Source organism: Anabrus simplex, chromosome 5 (assembly GCF_040414725.1).
Source record: "Anabrus simplex isolate iqAnaSimp1 chromosome 5, ASM4041472v1, whole genome shotgun sequence".
NCBI classification, from domain to species: Eukaryota; Metazoa; Arthropoda; class Insecta; order Orthoptera; family Tettigoniidae; genus Anabrus; species Anabrus simplex.
In genome coordinates, this window is record NC_090269.1 from 182,446,734 (window position 1) to 182,468,942 (window position 22,209).

At 37.5% G+C, this 22,209-nt stretch overlaps 1 protein-coding gene across 1 annotated transcript in view; it reads right to left on the reverse strand.

The window, feature by feature from the left end:
* LOC136874422 (zinc finger protein 668) overlaps positions 1–22,209 on the reverse strand; it is a 52,775-nt gene that overhangs the window by 12,156 nt on the left and 18,410 nt on the right. The gene's annotated exons all lie outside the window — the stretch shown is intronic.

A 22,209-nucleotide genomic window follows, 5' to 3' on the forward strand; every position in this document is an offset into this window, starting at 1 on the left:
GAACCCCATTGTCGGCAGCCCTCGTGATGGTTTTCCGTGGTTTCCTATTTTCACATCAGCTTAATTAAAGCTACGGCTGCTTCCTTCTCACTCCTAGTCCTTTTCTATCACATAGTCACCATAAGACCTATCTGTGTCAGTGTGACATAAAAAATAAATAAAAATATTTCAGACCTCATTTTTTCAATGTTAATGTAAATATTGACTAAGAATTTTAAAGTTAACGGCTGTCAATTTAATAGGACTGCGTGTATAATGTAAATTTAATTAGTATATAAATTTTCAATAAGAAGATGAGATTCAGTATTTATATTTAAAGCTTATCTTACTGAGAGAAAGCAATGTTAATCTGAGAATTTGACAAGACACCTTTAGAAATTAATTCTATGTTTTTCAAATACATTTATTTAGTTCCATCAGGATTTTGGCTGCTTAGGGACTCAAAGCTCTTTAAATGAAATACTGTTACTCAACATGTTTGAAAATCTCTGGCATACATATGTATTTCCTAATCCCTTCCATCAGGTATTAAAAATACAACCACTCCACACCTTGAGGAGTCTTGTGTTCCTATTGCCAAACGGGTTCAGTACATACGTTATTATTTCCTTGGTTCAATGATTCCAAGACTTATATTCATTCCTTAAGGTCTGAGGTTCAAATTTCTCAGGCTGTAATTCTGTTTTATTAATGCTGCTAATAATTATTGCTGACACTTATTTGTGTTCATTCTTATATTATATCTGTTTGTTCTCACATTAATTAATTTCTAGTTCTAAAAATTCATGTGAAGAATGTACTTTTAAGATATCTTTATTTTTTTTTTACTATCCCCATCCAGTCCTGAGGCCCTCTATTTCATATACAGCTGTAACAATCTATGACTGAAAAATGTTGTGATTTCAATTGTTTATACTTGTATTTTGGTTGAAAACTGAATAAAACCCATCTTAATAAAATAATCTTCTCTCCAGTTTTTCATTTACTATGGTGTAGCCTATATGAAAGCACTGATCCATCTCCGGTTAGATCAGGCCTACAGAGTTCAGAGTATACTATTTCTTCCGGTATGGGCTTGATCAAGTTATTTTCATCAATATAATAATAATTATAATAATAATAATAATTGGCGTAGGGATGTGGCGACCCCATCGCCCAGTGGGAAACCACTGCAATCAGCTACCCGAGTATTGGCGGGAAAACCATAACATATGCGGAGTATGGAGGAAATGCCTACTCCCAGTCCTGAACAACTAGGATGAACTTGTAGCACTTCATTCATCACCAATTCATACTTCATTAATCACCTTTCCAGATCACATCTGGAATTGTAAAGCCTGACCTTGGTCAGAAATGTTTCGATCGAAAGATCAGACAATCAATGATGATGAGTCTTCTAATGAATAAATCCACCGGTGTGGACAAACAACAACAAGGATCTGCACAAAGACACCACTCGGAATCGGTGGGGTGTCAAGTAGAAGACCTAGGCGAATCGGAGCGCCTGGAAGCCCAACAGACAATTGACAGACAGCTGACAGACAGTGGACTAACCCAACAATGTAAGAAGAGACTTAAGTTCAACAAATCAGGAAAATTTTCATACTTTGCAACATTAAACATTAATTCACTAAGTAAGGTGGGCAAGTTGAAACATTTAACTGATGTGATGGACCAACATAGGATTTTAATAATGGCTTTACAAGAACTTAGGAACACAGACCAGGACCCAATTGAATCAGGAGGTTATCGTCTCTACAAAGGACCTCCAGGAGAAAGAGTAATGAAGAATGTCCCTCAATTTGGTGTAGGTTTTCTTGTTCATAGTAGCATAATAGACTCAATTGAAGAATTTTCTTCAAAATCTTCGAGGATGGCACTTCTAACAATTAAAGTAGGGAATAAAACTTATACTTTAATAAATGTCCATGCACCAACAAATGACAAAAACAATAAAGATAGAGAAGGAGTTGAAAACTTTTGGGAGGAACTTGATTACATATTAGCGAAGATCCCTGATGAGCATATAAAAATCTTACTTGGAGATTTCAATGCTAAAATAGGCAGAGAAAAGAAGTATCGCACAGTTGTAGGAAAATGGCCAGCTCATAAATTAACGAACAAAAATGGCCAAAGATTAATTGAACTTTGTGCAGATCATAGACTCGTTTTGGAAACCACCAGATTCATGAGGCGACCACATAAACTTATGACATGGAAATGCCCTAACGTAAAATTGGGAGAGTTTCAGATTGATCATGTTGCCATGGATAAAGATTATCATAAAGAAATTTATAATGTCAGAGTCCTCCGTGGGGTAGACATTGACTCGGATCGTTATATCTCAAAAATAAAAATCAAGTTAACACCAAAAAGGAAACACAAACATAATCATCTCAAAGCAAGGAGAAATTATGATCCCAGTTACTTAATAAATAATAAAATATATTTAGAGAGATCCAAAACACCTTTAAATGACAAATTAGAGACAATGATCAACAAACTTAAAACCATAGCTGAAGAAATTGCCCCAATCAAAAGGAGAAAGAAACATGCGTGGTGGAACGAGGAATGTGACAAAGCAATTCAAGCAAGACACAAGGCATGGATAAATGATCAACAGAGGAAAACGGAAAAATCTCGAGAAGAACTAATTAATGCCAGAAGACAAACAGCTAAAGAAATTAGGACAATTAAAAGGAATTATCAAAAGGAAATGCTTAGCACTATAGAAGAAACATTCAATCAGCATAAAACAAGAGACTATTACAAAACATTCAAGCAATATCAATCTAAATTTACCCCTCCCACACTTATGTTAAGAAATAAAAATGGTAAAATGGCACACAATAATCAGGATAATGCTAACATTCTTGCAGAATACTTTAAAGAGTTACTTAATTGTGAGGATCCTGTGGAACATTTAGAATTTGATCCTAACCCAAAAAATAAAACTCCATTACAAAAGATTATACCACCAGTTTACAATGAAGTGAAAACGGCAATTAATGCACTTAAAAACTACAAAGCAGCAGGAGAGAATCAAATAGTAGCAGAAATATGGAAGAATGCTAATGATCAGACTATTCAAAACCTACATAAATACATCATTGATATTTGGAACACGGAGAAGTTTCCTGAGGAATGGAATACAGCGATAATCCACCCGCTGCACAAGAAAGGTGATCGCTCCGATCCAAATAATTATCGGGGGATATCCTTACTTGATATTACATACAAGATTTTATCCAAGATTATATACACAAGAATCCAAGAACAACTCGACCAAGAACTTGGAGAATATCAGGGAGGATTTCGACCAGGTAGAAGCTGTCCAGATCAAATCATTAGTTTAAAATGGATAATGAAGCACCAAAGAGTTCGAAGTAAGGGTCTGGTCATCACGTTTGTAGATTTTAAAAAAGCATACGACAGTATTCATCGTGACTCATTATTAAAAAGCCTTAAAGAATTTGGCTTACATCAAAAACTTGTTAACCTCATTAATATGACTTTTAAAAATACGAAGGCAAAAGTTAAATTTAGAGGTGAATTATCAGAATCATTCACTATAAGAACTGGACTTCGACAAGGAGACGGACTTTCACCATTGTTATTTAATTGTGCATTGGAGAAGGTTATGCGTGAATGGAACAAGAAATGCCAACCAACTATCAAGATCGGTAGAAATATTAAACTCAACTGCCTTGCTTTTGCGGACGATTTAGCATTACTTGCAAATACAATAGAAGAGGCTAAATTTCAAATTGAACAACTAGAAATTATAGCTAAAAAAATGGGATTACAAATTTCATTTGAAAAAACAGAAATGATGCCAACTTTTAAAGTTGATTTACCAGTTATTCAGCTGAACAGTAATAAAGAGATTAAAATTGTTCAGAAATTCAAATATCTTGGGGAAATAATAACATGGAACACAAATGAAAAAGAAGCAATAGAACACAGAACAACTAAATTTAAACAAGCACAAAGACTTACCTGGCCAACCTATAAAAAAAAATCTCTTTCGATAAACGCTAAGCTGAAACACTATAATTCCATAGTTAAACCAGAGGCAACCTATGCTAGTGAAACTTTATTCAAATTAAATGTAAAATCTACAACAGACAAATTACAGAAAACTGAGAGAAGAATTCTTAGAACAATTATTAATAAAAAACAAGAAGTTGATGGACAGTGGAGATTGTTGCCTAACAACATTGTCTATCGTGAATGTGAATCAATAATATCTACAATGCGTAAAAGAAGAATTTCCTTTTTCTGTCACATATCAAGATTAGCAGACACCAGGATATTGAAACAACTATTCGATTACTTTTTGAAGAATAAAATCAATAATAATTGGTTCAAAGAAGTTCAGGACGATTTGGAAGAATTGGGTATAACTCGGCAACAAATCAAAGACAGAAAAGAGAAGAGGATTTTGAAGAACAAAAGCATAAGTCTCAAACTAAAAGCAGTTGAACGGAAACAATATACTATATCGGACACACAAAGGGCTTCCAGGTCGGAGAGGATGAAAAAGTTCTGGGAGAAGAAGAAGAAGAAATTAACTCAAATGTATTGATTTCAGTGCTCCAATGTGGGCGTAAAATATGTAAATAATAAATAATAATAATAATAATAATAATAATTGTATGGCCTCAGCTACCGTGTGCAGACATTTCAATCTGACGCCATCTGGCTACCTGCTCGTCAATTTCGACGTTCCATTTTACTCTAGGCCCACTAGATGGCAGACCGAGTAAACTGAAACTCTCTTGGGCGTCTATGGAGTGTCAAATGGACTTTTTTCTGCCCTTCAAAAATCCGACTACCTCTGCAGGGTTTGAACCCGCTATCCTGGGATCCGGAGGCAGACATTCTACCAGTGATCCACAGAGGCAGCCATTTTCATCAATTAGTCCAAGTCTCATCATCGGCTTTTATAATGTGAAAATGACTGAGGTACAAATGATGCTAGTAACATCATTCCTTGCGTAGCCAATCCTTGCACTGAATGGTGTGAAAGTGTCTCATTTCCTTAGCACAGCACAGCTTTGCAGTGAATATTACACCAGTTTCATAGTTTAGTAAAGTAATTGTAGTACAGCACCGAAAAGGAGGGTCTAGTCACATGCTTCATATCAGCTGGGTGGACAGAATGTGAAATGAGGAGGTATGCAAAAGAAAAAGAACTATGTAAGGTGTTTAGATCACAACGCTCTCTCAATAATAATGTTATTTGATTTACGTCCCACTAACTACTTTTAAGGTTTTAGAAGACGCTGAGGTGCCGGAATTTAGTCCCGCAGGAGTTGTTTTACGTGCTAGAAAATCTACCGACACGAGACTGACATATTTGAGCCCCTTCAAATACCACTGGTCTAAACTAGGACCGAACCTGCCAAGTTCGGGTCAGAAGGCCAGCACCTCAACCGTCTGAGCCACTCAGCCCGGCACAACGCTCTCTTACTTTGGTCATATCATGAGGCATCCGGAAATCTACACTCTCCCGCAAATCATAAAACAAGGAAAGATTGAGGGAAGGAAAGGTCCTGGAAGATCCTGCACATCCTGGGTGGAAAATGGAGTATAATTAAAATTTCGTGTGGCTATTTCTAGCCGAGTGCAGTCCTTGTAAGGCAGACCCTCCGAAGAGAGTGGGCAGCACCTGCCATGTGTAGGTAACTGCGTGTTATTGTGATGGAGAATAGTGTTATGTGTGGTGTGTGAGTTGCAGGGATGTTGGGGACAGCACAATCACCCAGCCCCTGGGCCATTAGAATTAACCAATGAAGGTTAAAATCCCCGACCCGGCCGGGAATCGAGCCCGGGACCCTCTGAACCGAAGGCCAGTACACTGACCATTCAGCCAATGAGTCGGACGGAAAATGGAGTGATTCAGGCAAACAACCATCTCACTATTCTATGCAGTAACCAACAAGACTACAATAATCAGAATGATAACCACTCATATACTTACTGTATCCATTAGTGTCCGACTCCATAGCTAAATGGTTAACATGCTTGCTTTTGGTCACAGGGCTCCCAGGTTCGATTCCCAGCAGGGTTGGGAATTTCAACCAGCATTGGTTAATTTTGCTGGCATGGGGGCTAGGTGTATGTATCGTCTTCATCATCACTTCATCATCATTAAGACACAGTCACCTACATTGATATAGATGTTGATTCCCATAAGGAATCTGAAATATTTGTCCCGAATGAGTAAATTTATATACCAATATAAATAGTCCATTATTGGACATTATAAATTTTCCAGCTAACTCATTCCTGGTTGCCAGCGTTTCACCCTCGTGTGCTAGGTTGGGCTCATCAATTGGTACCTAGCACACCTACCAAGACGCTGGCTAACGCACACCGTGGAGGCCACTGCGTAGGCTACCTGGAGCCACCGGCAGTGCCAATGCACTATGAGAGACTTTGTCTCTTTACCAAAAATTGATGCCTGCTTGGCCATCAGATGCATTAAAAGACCTGCACCTGGTGAGCCGAACATGTCCTCAGACACTCCCGGCACTAAAAGGCATAAGCCATTTCATTTCATTTTTGTATCCATTAGTACTGAGAGCCAAATCTTTGAACTCTTCACTTCTCCTGCTCTCCGAGATAACTTCCTTCAGACAGTAGACGTCAAACATTTTTTTCTTGATACTAGCAGTCACGAATCAGAAGATTGCTGTGCTGCCCGGCTGGAAGGAGAGCTGCCCCTTGTACCAAGACAAAATTATGGATGTCATCGCTGCCCAGACAGATAAATGATATAAGAAGAATGAACATATAAGTTTTACAAGGGGACTGGTAACATTCCTATACCTCAGAAGTTCCTGATTTATAGCCCATTTAATATTAATACAATGAGGCATGAAGATTACGAGTCTGTAAGAGACATGTTATATTTCTCCAGTCAGCATAATGACATTTACAAATAAACAGTAAGTGTTACTCATCTTATATCCTTCATCATATTCTGATGTAATTACCAGACAACTCTGTTTCTAGAAACGGAGTAATGGTCCTTAGTTTGGTGTATTTCTTAATCTGTGTCAGGAGACACTGCAATGCTGCTATTAAGAGAAATAGTACCATTTTCTTTAAAGTACTGTGCATTTAAGTGGCTTAGTGTATTGTGTATTTATTTACCAAAAACTAAATGAAGTACAAGCACTGGTTGACACAGCTGAAAGAGGGAAAGTCAGTCAGGCAGCCAGTTTCTAATCATAATGTTTCATGTGTATTGGTATTACATTTTTGAATAATGTTCAAATGAAGAATAGGGAGAAACTTGAATTCTTCAACAGTCAAATTCTTACAGCTTAACTGTGCGGTGTAAAGAAATCCTATGTGACATATCCGTACCTAAGAGGCAAAAGGGCATATGTCAATTTTTTTTGTGATTCTGGGTAACGGCCATTTTTGTTTGTAGTATAATCAAATGCATCTATAAAATAAAGGCGGTTGTCCTGTTGCCATTCCCTGCGGATTTAGAGTGTGACATAAAGGCGGTAGTCTAGAGTGCTTTTAGGAGGGAAAGGGCGCATATGGGACATGTGCCTTTTTTCTTCTAGGTAATTTCTCAGTGAGAAGAAAGATTGAATAGACGTTCGCCTTATGCCTACATTATTCAACTACAATATTTAAGTCTGCTTATTATTGCGAACGTTATTGTTTCCTGTGTTACGGGAATATAAAAGATCTACATTATCACATGCAAATTAGTGTGAAATAATGTAAGCCACAAGAAGTTAACATTTTCATGGTACTTGGGTGTTTGAACATACGCAAAATGAATAGCTTTTCAAGACGGAAGATGATATTGCAATTTGCACTGAAGCAAGCATGTGATGTGAGAGGTAAATATATTTATGATTCTTACTAAAGAATTCTGTATTAGCTTATGCTCTGTTACTAACTATGCTTTGTGGAGTTACTCACCAACTTCACTATACAGAATGAAGTAATATTAACTTCAACTGATTAAAATTAGAACTCGTTAATGTATGCTGTATTATTGGTAATATCTTAATCATAGTTATTATTACTGTTATAGTGTTATTTATCAACATTAAACTTAGCTCCTAAACTTCCACTACAAATACCGCATATTGCTAACGTAAAAAAATAATACTTTCAGGTGAAGAGACACCGGACAGCAAGCATTCACATGAGAAATGTGTGGATGAAGAGCATATGGAAGACTTACAGGATGACAATTCGTCAGACTTCTCTGACTTGGACCCAAATTAAAAACCTGAAGGTAGTGAAAGTAGCGGGCTTTCACTAAATGGTCAGTTCGATTTTTTTGTACCCACGACATGAAGCCTATTATTATTATTTTATTAATATTATTATTATCATCATCATCATCATCATCATCAAAAGAAACTTCAGAATGTCAAAATAACTCAACATAGTCATGTGAATTACCTGCAACTAATGGAAATGTAAAAGAAGAAGTACATCGTGGGTGAAAAAGGATCTAATACCCCTCAGGTTGGAAAAGAAATAATGCTAACAGAAGCAGGTAGATTGGGGCACCTTATAAATCAGTGAAGAGTAGGAAGGAAGTATAGGATGAAATGTTACGAGAAATTTACTGAAGAAGAATAGAAAAATATATCCGACACCTTTTGGAAGGAGTCTAGTTCTTGGGACCAGAAACGTCAGGTAATAGGAACCTTGGTGAAGGAAGTTCCAAAAAATAGACACAGAACTCGTAAAGAAATGGGTAGTTCTAGAGAGTGAAGAAAGATTAAAAACACACTGCAAAATAAACATTAAATAATTCCTGTGTGTAAAATTGTGTTTTTAAGTACACTGTTTGTCACTAACAAGTTTGTCAGGGTTTCTATGTACAAAAATATGCGATCGAAGAGGAAAATCTATGCCGACCAATACAATACCAGAAAAAGTGATAAAAAATGTTCTTCAGCTTATCCTAGTTATTTTCTGGGCTCGCTGGAGTCACCCAGGCTCATTTTGGTTTCGGCCGGGAACTTACGACCAGATGCCCTTCCTGATGATTTTTGAGATGAAAATCTCAACCCAGGATCAACCAGGATTCGTACCTCAGCCTTTCGGGTGGGAAGCCAGCAGCTAAGCAACTGAACTAATCATGCCCTCCTCGGTGATACTAAGTGTAAAATCTCATATTTTGGAATACCCACAATATGAGAGCCATTATTCCAAACAAAGAACAGAAAGGAAGTATCTTGGGCCTTATCTTAATATCTCAATTATGTACAAAACATTAAACACAGAATGCAACAAAAATAACATCCCTGAAGAAAATGTAGCCAAAGAATGTTTATATGAAGGGCGTACTATATTGTTTTACACTTTTTTTTGTACGTCCGGGTATGGTTCACATTTCACTTTTGAAGGTGGTAACGTGTAACTAGTGTCTTGTTCCACCTTTTGGTAACAGCACACGCACAGGGGCCAACGAATGCACTTGTCATAGCCATTTCATAACAACACTGTCAGCGTAGTAGCAGAGAGCATGGAAAGCAACCATCAGGGACATCAGCGCTATACGACTTGGTCCTATAGAAAGAAGGGGTGACCCCCGCAGAAATTCATTGGCGCTTGGTGGCAGTCTATGGAGAACATGCGCCATCACGGAAAAAAGTTTACAACAGGGTGGAAGGTTGGAAAACAGGGGACAAGGGAACCAGTTCTGGATCGACAGTTCGGCTGGATCTTGATCATGGCGTTGCAAAAGTTCTCTCCACACGCCTCTGCTTTTCGTCAGCAGACAAGAGTCTAGGCACCCGCATGGATGACACCTTCCCCAACTGTAAGTGGTCGTGCACGATCCACTGCAGGGTGTTTCGGCTAACTCGCGTGGCTGCCTCCATTTCCATAAATGTGATGCACTTGTCTCCTTGGATGGCCTGTTCAACCCGGGCAATATTGGCTGGTGTTGACAGTCTCATTCCTTTCAGAACTGGTTTCCTTGTCCACCAATGTGCACCCTGTTTTTCAATCTTCCAAGCAGTTGTAAACTGTTTTCCATGACTGAGCATGTTGTCCATAGACTGCCACCAAGCGCCGATGAATTTCTGCCTTTCTTCCATAGGAGCCAAGTCGTATAGCGCTGCCCCTGAAGGTTGCTTTCCATGTTGTCTGCTCCTATGCTGACAGTGTTGTTATGAAATGACTATAACGAGTCCATTCGTTGGCCCCTGTGCGTGTGCTGCTACCAAACGGTGAAACAAGACACTAGTTACACGTCACCACCTTCAAAAGTGAAATGTGAACCATACCCAGACAAACAAAAAGTAAAGTGTAAAACAATATAGTACGCCCCTCGAATATAAAGATTTTCAACGAGGATTTCAACTCTTTCCGATTCTCCAACAAAGGCACTTGCAACGATTGTGATCGGTTTTGAAAACAATTGAAAGATGCTGAAAATGAAGAGGAAAAGCAGCAAATTGTAAAAGAATTGGAAATTCACCATATGGAAGCTGATGGCAGGTACAGCTGTAAGAAGATAAAGAAGAATCAAAAGTATATGCAACGAAGAGAACAATCACAATGGACCTCCAAAAATGTCTTCCTACACCCTCCCCATCAAACTGTCAATCATTTTATTTGTGCAAGCTCTGGACAGTGAATCTGACAATCCATGGCACTGCTTCAAATTATGGTTATGGTATGCTGTGGTATGGAACAATTGCAGGGATGGTAGGTAATAAATAGAGTCTTGTTTACTGAAGTGGATTTACTGTCATTTGTCGTATCTAACTGGAATGTTAACAGTATGGTCCGATAATTGTGCTGGTCAGAACAGAAACATTCAAAATTCTGACAAAGTTCCCACAACTTCAAGAGATAAACCATAAATTTCTTCTGAAAGGCCACACACACATGCAAGTGGACAGCATTCATTCAAGCATTGAAAGGAAAAAAGTCGAAACTCATCAACTTGGAGATTGCTGTACCACATGATTGGGCTCAGTTCATCTGAACATGCCAGGTAAAGAAGCCGCTAGAAGCCATGGAATTCAATGTAGCAATTTCAAAAATTTCACATCTTCAACTGAAAAATCTGGATTCCCTTTCACAAATAGCAAGAGATCTACTAGAGATGAAATGTTTCTAATCTCAAAAGTGGTATGGCTTATTATTGCCTACAAGACATCCTTCAATGATACCTGTTTTCAAGAAATTGATATCAGAAGGCATCGTAGAAATGCTCTTGTTACCGAAGGTAATTCCGATCGTATGAAGCGGACCCAAACCCATTAGTTCAGCAAAATACACGGACCTGCAAATGTTAACTCAGTGGATTCCATGGCAGTGCAGTGCATTTTACAGTGATCTCCCTCATGGAGAAGAAGACAAATATCCTATCAATGAGTGATACTTCTACAGACAAAAATTAAAATTCTATGGAGAAAACTTCATTCGGGAAAAAGGTAATTAATTACAATAATTATCTTACACAGAACTTCAGTGACAAAAATAATGCAAAAAAAACCTTAATGTGATAATTATTAAAAAGCTTTGTGTGTGCTACATGATATTTTTCTTGCTCATTTAGCTACAGAACAGATATAAATTGATATTACAAACAGTTATTTATGTAATAACTTACTTTTACAGCATCCAGAAGTTTAATAAGGAATTTAAAAAAAAAGCATATGTCCATTTTCATGGTTTTTCCAAGAAAATAAGACTGGAATTTGTGAATATGTATTAATTTAACATCTACATAAATATACGATATGCAGAATATATATATATAAAATATTTAGAATTCTACTGCATTTGTATAATGAGCAATTGACATAAATGTGCAGCCAATTACAGTTTTTACCTTATGCTGTAAAATTAACAAAATGGACAAGCCCTTTTGCTTCTCAGGTAAGGATATATGAAGAATGGACATCAATAATGGCCTAAGTGCCAAAAAAGTTGATTTTGAGTTATTCAATTTTTTTTGTTTTTGTCAAAAATCTTTTGATAAAGAACCTTAACCATATTTTTTATTTAATACCTAGGGTAAGATTCATATTCCTATTGAATTTTTTTCTTAATTTCCTTTCTCGTATGGAGAAAACATAAAATTTTATTCAGCAAAATGTAGAACGTGTTAAGTGCCACATTTTTTGTCAGCAAAAACGAAGTGCCAATGAAAAATCTCAACCTTTTATTAATGTTAATGGTTTATTTCAGTAATTCTACAATAATATAAAGTGTCCTAGTACATGTTCATGCATTTAATTACAGTTTACCTTTTTTTTACTTCTAGTTAGAAAGTCCTAGTATAGTTTTTCTAAGAACACAAAACAATTTTAAACGATTAATTCTTCGAAGAATACTCGATTCTCTTCCTTCAAATCTCTTCTTCTCAGCTGACAAGTTGTTTTGAGAGGGTTGTGATGGTAAAACCAAGTTCTTGATTGTATTAGTAGTAACCCTTTTCTTGAGAACCTTGCAAGTGCTCCATGCTTCAAATTCATTAAATATTGTTCTCTTCTTGACGAATTCGGGTGCGGCTTTTTGAACTCTAATACAGCTGCATTTGGAAATATTTAGTTTTTTCGTATTGATGTATGAATTAGCTGCTTTTTTTAAATCAAAGAATTCATCAGGTTGAAGCATAGTAACCGTAAATGGATTGTTCGGTGTTGCATTCACCATAAGTTTGACCAGGTCAGGAACTTGACAATTTTCAACCCTTTTATGTTTCTCAATCTGTGCAAAATCTCTGTCACAAGATAAAAATGAATGGCCAGAGACTAAAAATTTATGGTTTATCTCATCATACTTGCCAGTAATCGTCACGTAAATACAAAGAAACATCATCATTTTGTTCTTGTTCTGGCCAATGCAGTTATCAGACTAGACATTTTCGTTTCGCCATAAATTCAGGACTACTGAGTGCTTTAAACAGACATGAAGCAATTTCATTACTGCCTCGACCATTCATACCCTCGTGCCACAAGTACAACGAGCCCCTTGTTGTTGTCACTAACATGGACACACAGATTGTAGCATGAAAGCTGACGGGAATAAAACATTGATTCTCCCTTCTTTCTATTTCGCTTGTGTCACTGTTTAAATTACATCGTTCTTAAAATGTACTATCACAAATTAAAACTCTCAACAGGCTTTTCTAAAAAGAATTAGGTTAAAATTCACAGCGATGTTGTTGTCATGACGCTCAGAATCAACAGTAAAAGCTGGGTGGCACATAGCCCGTAATAGCTTCACCAGCGGCCCGGCACATACCTCTCATGCCATATCTCGGGCCTTGTATGCACTACAATCATGGTCATGGCAGTTAGCCTGCTTTATAGGTTGTTGGCAATGGCACAAAGCTCACTTTTTTGGGTCTAAACATTTTTTTAATTGTTTTGGCACTTAGCCCGTTATTGATGTCCAGTCTTCACATGTCAAAAGGCCACGAAGTCTAACTTGCTAGGTACCATACTTCAATATTTTTGACACCCAGGATACATACCGTTGTCGTCATCATCTTTCTCCTCCTCCTCACCATCATCATCATCAGTTCCTCAGGTGCAGTTAACAGCACTCTCCATTTCTGTCGATCAAGGTACGTTTCAACTTCTTGAACGTTGCACCATTCTATTCCTCTTTTTCCAGATCTTGTTTTATTTGAGTGATATCTTTTCCGAGGTCAGTCTCTACGACTTTTGCCTTCCAGATCTTTCTTAACCCATTCACTTGCTATTATGTTTCAGTCAATTTACTTTATATGTTCAAACAATTTTAATCTTGATGTAGTCTACTGACAATTTAACAGAGAGGCAGTTGAAAAGCCAAGAATAGCGCTGCATTCACTTATTTGTGTCAGCCCCGTCACTTTCATCTTTCTTATCCAACCTCCCTTGGCCAACTTTTGTTCTCTTCCAGCCCCAAAAGTATTAAATTTGTGAGGCCAATGGAATCTTTCATTTTCATGCTCTTCATCCCCCTTCTGCATCCTTTCCTTTACTTTCACAGGATAATACCTCTTCCTTTTTTTCTCTCTCTCTCACTCTCTCTTCTGATTAGAATTAAGAGAGACAGATGCCTAGTTATACTTCCTCTTAAAAGAATAACCACTATCACATTATTCATGGAGTTAATAAAAAATTTAAAGTTCGTGAAGAACTAAATGGTTTGTGCAGTATGAAAGGGGATGGTTCTTGTTAGTTAGGGAAAGCTGGACTTGGAAAAACTTAAAAATAGCCAATCAGGCAAAAGCATACATGATAGTAAGACCAATAAAATTAGGTCAATATGTGAGGAAGTAAAACAAGTTAGGCTAATCCCAAAGCTTCAACATTTCTAGGGTATCAAAATTTGAAGAAAGTGTGAGAGTGGGAAAGCACTATGCTGCAAAATTTTGTGTATGAAAGATGATAGGAATTTTGTGGTCTCTCTACAGTGAAAAATTCAATGAACTGCTTTGGCTCTCCACCAGTAAAGTAAAGTAAAGCAGGAAATAGAATATGAATCAGGAGATAAATACATATTGCTCAGTTATAAGATGGCAAGATCAGCAACAATTTTTTCAGTTACATTATGAAATAGCTAACTTCATGACAAATAAGAGGAATACTCTACCATGGTTATAAAATGATTAATGAATCCAATAGCTAGCTACTTTTGTAGACATCATATCTTAGTAAGCTTAACTTATAACTCCAGGGAACAAGAGAGCTTCTGAATTGAAACATAAAATGCTGCACAAATACACAAGTGAACATAAATTGAATCATGCTCCCTTTACAAGAACCGCCAAGTTTTTTTTCTTTTTTACAAGTTGCTTTACATCACACCAACACAGAATGTCTTACGGCAATGATGGGAGAGGAAATGGCTAGGAGTGGGAAGGAAGCAGCCGTGGCCTTAATTAAGGTACAGCTCCAGCCTCGTGTGAAAATGGAAAACCACAGAAAAACCATCTTCAGGGCTGCCGACAGTGGGGTTCGAACCCACTATCTCCCGAATACTGCATAATGGCTGCACGTAAGCGACTGCAGCTATCAAGCTTGGTGGTCAGCTTGTCTGACTAGGAGAAGGTATGCCTGATTTTCTTGCACTAGATATAGCGGACTTAACTTTTCCTTAAAGAGCCACAGTAGCTTATTTCCACGGTGCTTTAGAATGCCCTCTGCCTCTCCTTGGTTTATTACAAATGAAGAGCTTACCGGTTCTGTATTGGCTTGACAATTCTTGAATATTAATTCTAAAAGAATATATATTTGTGCGTCCACCTTTTCAATACAAAAAAGACTAAAGCACTACAAATTAATGATAAATTTAGTCATTTAAAAATATGGAACATGTTTCCCCACAAATTGGTGGGCACACCAATATAAATTCTTTTAGAATTAATATTCAAGTCTCTTTGATGTCAAGAGCTTTCTGTACCTATACTCCTGAGCACGTAAGCCCATACACTAAGGGTGCAACCTTACTCTTTCTCCCCTGCAATGTAAAGATAGTAATTTATAGTTACTTTTCTAACTGTTGGGTTTTTATTAAGAGTCGCTAACCATATAGTTCAGGGACCCTACTTTGCAATACGTCTTACATTTACTATTAATCTGGCACATTGGCACTATACACTCAGAATTTATTTCGTGAATTGCCGGAAATTACGTATTGCCACTGCAGTATTGTTACATTTGCGGGTATAATTAAAGCATATTTTCTTTTGCTGTAGGATTGTAAATCTGTCTGGCTAATACCAGGTAAGTAGAAGTGTGGCATGTCTGAATAATGCATTTAATAACGTAGTTTGTGTCAAATGACGAACGCAGCATTTTATTAATTGTGGTCTTATTTTGTCCAGTACTTACGTACAGAAGTCAATTAGGATGTCTAAGAAGCATGATAAATAATCAGAACTCCTACGAAAAGGAAAGCAATGTTATCTCGTTTACAAAAATCAATTCAGACATTGCTACGAGGTATTGAAAAAAGGCGATGTTGCGTTATCACTCGTAGTGATATGGACCTTATGACAAGAGTTTCACAATTAATTGGGGTACGTGTTAATTTTCATTTTGTTTCTATGATAAGTTTTTGACAGTGAGAATCAGTTGAAATGGGAGGATGTCCAAATTTATTGAAATCATCCCATGTCAAAAGTTGACACTTTTAATGAACATGCTTTCTGACAGGTGCTTTAAGGTGTTCCTGAATGGGCAAGCTAGCAGGTGAAGGATTCTAAACAATGGCCTACCTCAGGGATCAGTTCTGGCCCCCATTTTGTTTAACTTGTATATCCATGACATGCCTCACACAGATTCCATGAAAATCCAGTATGCAGACGACCTAGCATTAATTATCCAGAGTAAAGATTTCATGAACTGTGAGAATGTTCTAACTAGTGATCTGGCGAAACTGAGTAATTACTTCCACAAATGGAGACTTCAACCCAACCCAAACAAGACTGACGTTACTGCATTCCATCTAAATAATAAAGAAGCCCAAAGGAAGCTATATGTGACCTTTGACGGAATCGAAGTTCCCCATAACTACAATCCAATATATCTTGGAATCACTCTGGATCGGTCCTTGGCATTCAAACATCAGTGCATCAGGTTATCGAGAAAACTTGGCTCAAGAATGAATCTACTCCGCAAGATTGCCGGAAGCAGCTGGGGTGCAGACACTAATACTTTTAACTTACTGCTTCAATCAATCAATCAATCAATCAATCAATCAATCAATCAATCAATCAATCAATCAATTACTGGCCTGCATTTAGGGCAGTCAGCCAGGTGGCAGATTCCCTATCTGTTGTTTCACTGCGTTCTATCAGTGGTTCTTGAATTTGACTTCCCACTGTTAAAGGGTCTGCTAGTTATTACAAAAACCTGTAATTATTCACTTTAGGCTAATGATTACCTTTAGAGATGCACTACAATTAAAACTTCTCCAATTTTCATGTAATATTACTGGATATTGGTAACAGCAAATTACTTGTACTGTAGGTCTACTTATTATGTTCGTTCTGTATTGATAATCTCCACCTAAATCAGTGTATACCTGACTATTGTACACCTTCTAAGCTTTCTATTTCTTAGTGCTCAATGTAGGTTCGGTGTTCGTAGCAGTTACATTTGTTCTAAAGTATTAACGTTAGTGTTTATAGTTATATCTATATATATAAAATAAGAGTTTTGTCTGTACATTGCTCAGAATTTTAAAAGGATGGTATTTCTGTATTAGTCGTGTCCACAGTAACAAGAAAATGCACTTTTTAATTTTCCGTAATTTCTGTCTGACTGTATGTATGTACACGCATCATGAGAAAACGGCTGAAGAGAATTTAATATAAATCGGTATGCAAAGTCGGGGAATAAGTCGCTATAATCTAGGCCATAAATAATTTTATTCACGCTGAGTGGAATGGTAGTTTAGGAGAAGGCCTAAAATTCAATTCTCAAATATTTCTGTTATTAGTCATCGTATCTTAATGAAAATTGATATGCAAAGTCAAGGCATAAGTCGCTATAATCTGGGCCATAAATAATTGTATTCCCACTGAGTGAAATGGTAGTTTAGGGGAAGGCCTAAAATGTAATTCTCGAATATTTGTTATTAGTGGTCGTATCTTAACGAAAATCGGTAGGCGAAGTCAGGGAATAAGTCGCTACAATCTAGGCCATAAATAATTGTATTCACGCTGAGAAAAATTGTAGTTTAAGGGAAGGCCTAAAATTTAATTCTCAAATATTTATGTTATTATTGGTCCTATCTTCATGAAAATCGGTATGCACAGTTCTAAAGTCGCTATAATCTAGGCTATAAATAATTTTATTCATGCCAAGTGAAATAGTAGTTTAGGGGAAGGATACATTGTTACCGCACCGGCTATGATCACAGAGATATTAATAAATTTGGATTTTTGTTACTAAGTCCATATCAGTGCTGATTCGCGAGAAAATGGGTAAGCAGAATTTAATGAAAATCGGTATGTAAATTTGGAGAATAAGGAACTACAGTCCACGCTATAAATAATTTTATAAGACGCCCTAATATAAGTCTAATAAATCGAAAGAAAACTGTGGCCGTTGTTGAACAGCAGTGAACAGAAATCAGTGAAGCAACAGAAGTCCTTGTTATGTAATGTTATTTAAATTTTGTCTGGTCATCATGCTGGGTAAACAAAAACATTTAAAGAACTCAAGTGTTTATGTGAAGCAAATTATTGTATGTAGCTTTCTTATTCTGGAAAACCTCAAGAAAAGACTTGAAAAATCAATGGGGTGTAACGTTTAAAAATTATTACATATTTAGGCCTATGAAGAAATGGACTATGAAGAAGATTTATGTTCAAAGAGATCTGGGTATTTACTTTTTCCTGTTTTAAATTGTATTATACTGTAAATTATATAAAGGGATGTGGGTTTTTATACATGAATTCGGATCACTGTAGCGGGCGGACGCTTGCGTCCGTCCCACAATGGGTCTTCAGCCGGCCAAGGTAAGCGCTATGTTATTGCCATATATTGATTTATATGCATTCTTGTGTTACGGACTTCTCCCACTTCCGTAATTATGTAGTATTTCATCTTATGTGCCAGAGTTTCCTCTAGTTTTCCACATTTACCAAAATAGAACATTTGTATGACTCAGCTATTATGCTAGTCTGCAACGTGTTGTTTTCGGAGCCAGACCTTCTTTTCTAACTCTAGTTGTAATATTGTAAGTAACTGTAACACTCTTTGTTGAATAGCGTAATTAATTTTTTTTTATTCTTTCGAGGTTGCCTCCTTTCATTCCCTAAATTTAACTTTAATGTGAACCTCTATGTCAAAGCTTAACTGTTTCCCTTACACATCTTTTGTTTTGTGTCTCAAGTATCAGTTAATCCGCAGTTCATTTATTTGTCCACTTGTAATTGTATGTTCATTTTCTCAATAATTATTTGTCAGTTGGGTGTATTATTGTAAGTCTTTTCTCCCCCATAACGACATACATTCCCATGGACTTTATAGGGCCCCCGCAAGTTCCACAATCCTGTCTTAGTTGTCATTTTTAGGTCCGTAAGTGTTCCCTTGTATTTGATTTAATTTTGAGTATTAAAAGTTAACCGTCACGTTTCCATGCTCTGATTGTGTAATCACCTCCACTGCATCATTTTACTACTTCTTTATTCGTATTCTATGTCAATATTTATTATTATTATTGTGTACGCGCTCAGTCTCGAATTAACGCTACATTGGTAGCAGAGGGTGGTTGTAGAAGAAAGAGATGCAAAAGCAATAACCTTTGTCTAACCTAAAAAATAACCTGGTATCATCTCCTAATGCCTTTGCTGGCAGGACCTAGTGTTTACAGTGCACTATGTCTTCTGGTATAGGCTAGAGCAATTTTGTTACTTTCATAGATCTGTCTCTGTCTTATCCTTGGCTTTGACAATATGAAAGTGACTGAGGTATGAGCGATGCTAGTAATGCCAATCCTTATGCAGCCAGTCCCTGCTATGAATGGTGTGAAAATGTTGCTCATAGGGTCAGTTGGTGCATGCATTTCAGTGGGCTTGGCAGACTGAAATGTAATAGCAACTCTGGCTCGGTGAGGAAAGCAATGGGAAACTACCTCACTCCTCATTTCCTTAGCACGCCTCTTCAGTGATGCCTAGGCCATCTATGACAGCTGATGGCAGAGCTGTTGAGGATCCCACCAGTGGAATCGCTGACGGACTGAACATACATACATCATCTCCTAACGTAATTTCTTGTTAATATGTCTCGTGTGGTCCCTGTCCCGTTCCATTTGAGGAAGGAGGAATTAGTTTACGAACTTCGTATTCGTAAATTGAATTCGACAGGAAGGGTTAGGGATGATGCAAGCTTGTTAAAGCAATCACTTAATGTACCAATCACCGTACCCAGTCTATCAACAGACGAAGTGTGTGCATCTTTGACCATTGTTAAAGATAAATTTACCGAATTTGAAGCTATTATTTTGTCCTTTTGTTCCTCAAAACCATCCATGGGGGGTCAACTTGAAAATTTTCAGAGGAACTGTCCTAAGATTGAGTCCTTAGGCAATTCAAATCCTAATGTGGGTAGAGTTTCTTCCTCGACTAATTTTTGCAGATACTGTGGGTCGAATAGACATTTTTCTAGACAGTGTCCTCGCAATTCTTCCGGTTCTAGGCGTTCTGGTAACGGGAATTCCAGATGACTAACCGCCAATTCTTGTGCCAAACCTCATAGTGTATCTTCATGTTTTGTCTGTTATCGCTGTCAGCTAGATGATGACTCACACAATCCTGTAATTTATGATAAACCAGTATTTCACCCAAGTGTCAATTTCCCACAATCTTGTGGTATTTCTGCTAATCCTCCGTGTAAATTACCTTACATATGCCTAGAAGTGAACAATGAACCTGTTCGTGCTTTAGTTGATTCTGGAAGTAGCCTCACCTTGATGAGCGAAAATTGGTATAACTCTGTAAAATCTGTTTGTAAGTTTCCTTCTTTAAAACCTGTGTCTTTAACCTGCCATACGGCTAACTCTAATTCATTGAATGTGATTGGAAGTCTAAATGTCAAAATTAGAATCCGTAATTTCACATGGAAAATTCCCGTGCTAGTGGCGAAAGATTTATCTTGTCCTTTCATTTTGGATGCTAATTTTATTGCCAAAACTGGAATGATATTGGACCTTCAGTACAACAAATTTCAGTTTAAATTTTCTGTTAGAATCTTTAAATTGTGTAGTCGTTCTCCTATTCTTCCTTATCATCTCAGTGCTGTCCCTGAGGATACGAGTGAACCCAAAGCGTTCGACTTTAGTCATTTACCTGAGGATCAAGCCAACCAACTTAGAAATCTTTGTGATAAATTTCCTGATGTGTTTACTGATAAGTTAGGGGTAACCAATGTTTTGGAATATAAAATTGAAGTAACTGATAATGTACCTGTTCGCTCTCCTCCGTACCGGTTGTCGCCTCCCAAGATGAAAGCCCTTAAGACTATTATCGATCAAATGCTTGCTGATGGTGTAATACGTCCTTCTAAATCTGCGTACTCTTCTCCCATATTTCTGGTCACTAAATCACAGGGTGGTTTTCGGCCCGTAATTGACTATAGGATGTTGAATAAGAGAGTTGTGCTTTATTCGGTTCCTCTTCCTGACTTACACTCTTGTTTCTCTTGGTTTGCTAATGCCAAAATTTTTACCACTTTCGATTTGAATCAGGCGTATTATCAGATACCTTTTGCTGAGGAATCCAAGCATCTCACAGCTTTCGCCACTGACGGAATTTCAAAGAGTACCGTTTGGGCAGGCCACGGGAGCTGCGGTCCTCACTCGGCTGCTGGATAACATGTTGTCAGACATTAAATTCAAATTTGTTTATAATTATTTGGACGATTTAGTTTTATTTAGTGAAACTTTTGAAGAGCACCTTGTTCATTTCAATGAAGTACTTGAAAGACTCCGTAAAGCAGGATTGACTCTTAAGGCTAGCAAAGTTACTTTTGCGCAGCCCCAGATGTCCTTCTTAGGACATATTGTATCTGAAAAAGGTGTCTCGAGTGACCAATCTCGTACTGCAACGATTCAAAATTTCCCAACCCCTAAAGATGTCAAGGCTGTAGCTAGGTTCGTTGGCATGGTCAATTTCTTCCGTAAATTCATCCCCAATTTCGCTGAAAAAGCAGCTCCATTAAACGCCTTAAGGAGGAAAGATGCTAAATTTTAATGATGCTCAACTTGAAGCTTTCTATGATTTGAAATCTGCCTTATGTAACGCTCCTGTGCTGGCGATGCCAGATTTTTCTAAACATTTCATTCTCCAGACTGATGCCTCGTCTACTGGTAAATCTGGTGTGCTCCTTCAGGAATTTGAAGATGGACGTTGTCCAATTTCTTATGCTTCCCATAGTCTCAATCCTGCTGAACGTAATTATTCGATCTATGAATTAGAAGCCTTAGCTGTTGTTTTCTCTTTGGAAAGATTCAGAACGTACCTCTAACACCTCCCGTTTGATCTTGAAACTGATAATCAGGCACTGAGTTGGGTACTGGCCAGACTAAGAAGGACCGGTCATCTTGCGCATTGGGCAGTACGCATCTCCGCCTTTCAATTTGAAGCTCGTCACATTCATGGAACTCAAAATGTTGTTGCTGACAGTCTCAGTGGGATGTTCTACCCTGGAAGTTCTGATCCTGAATCAGAGCCTGCAGATCCCT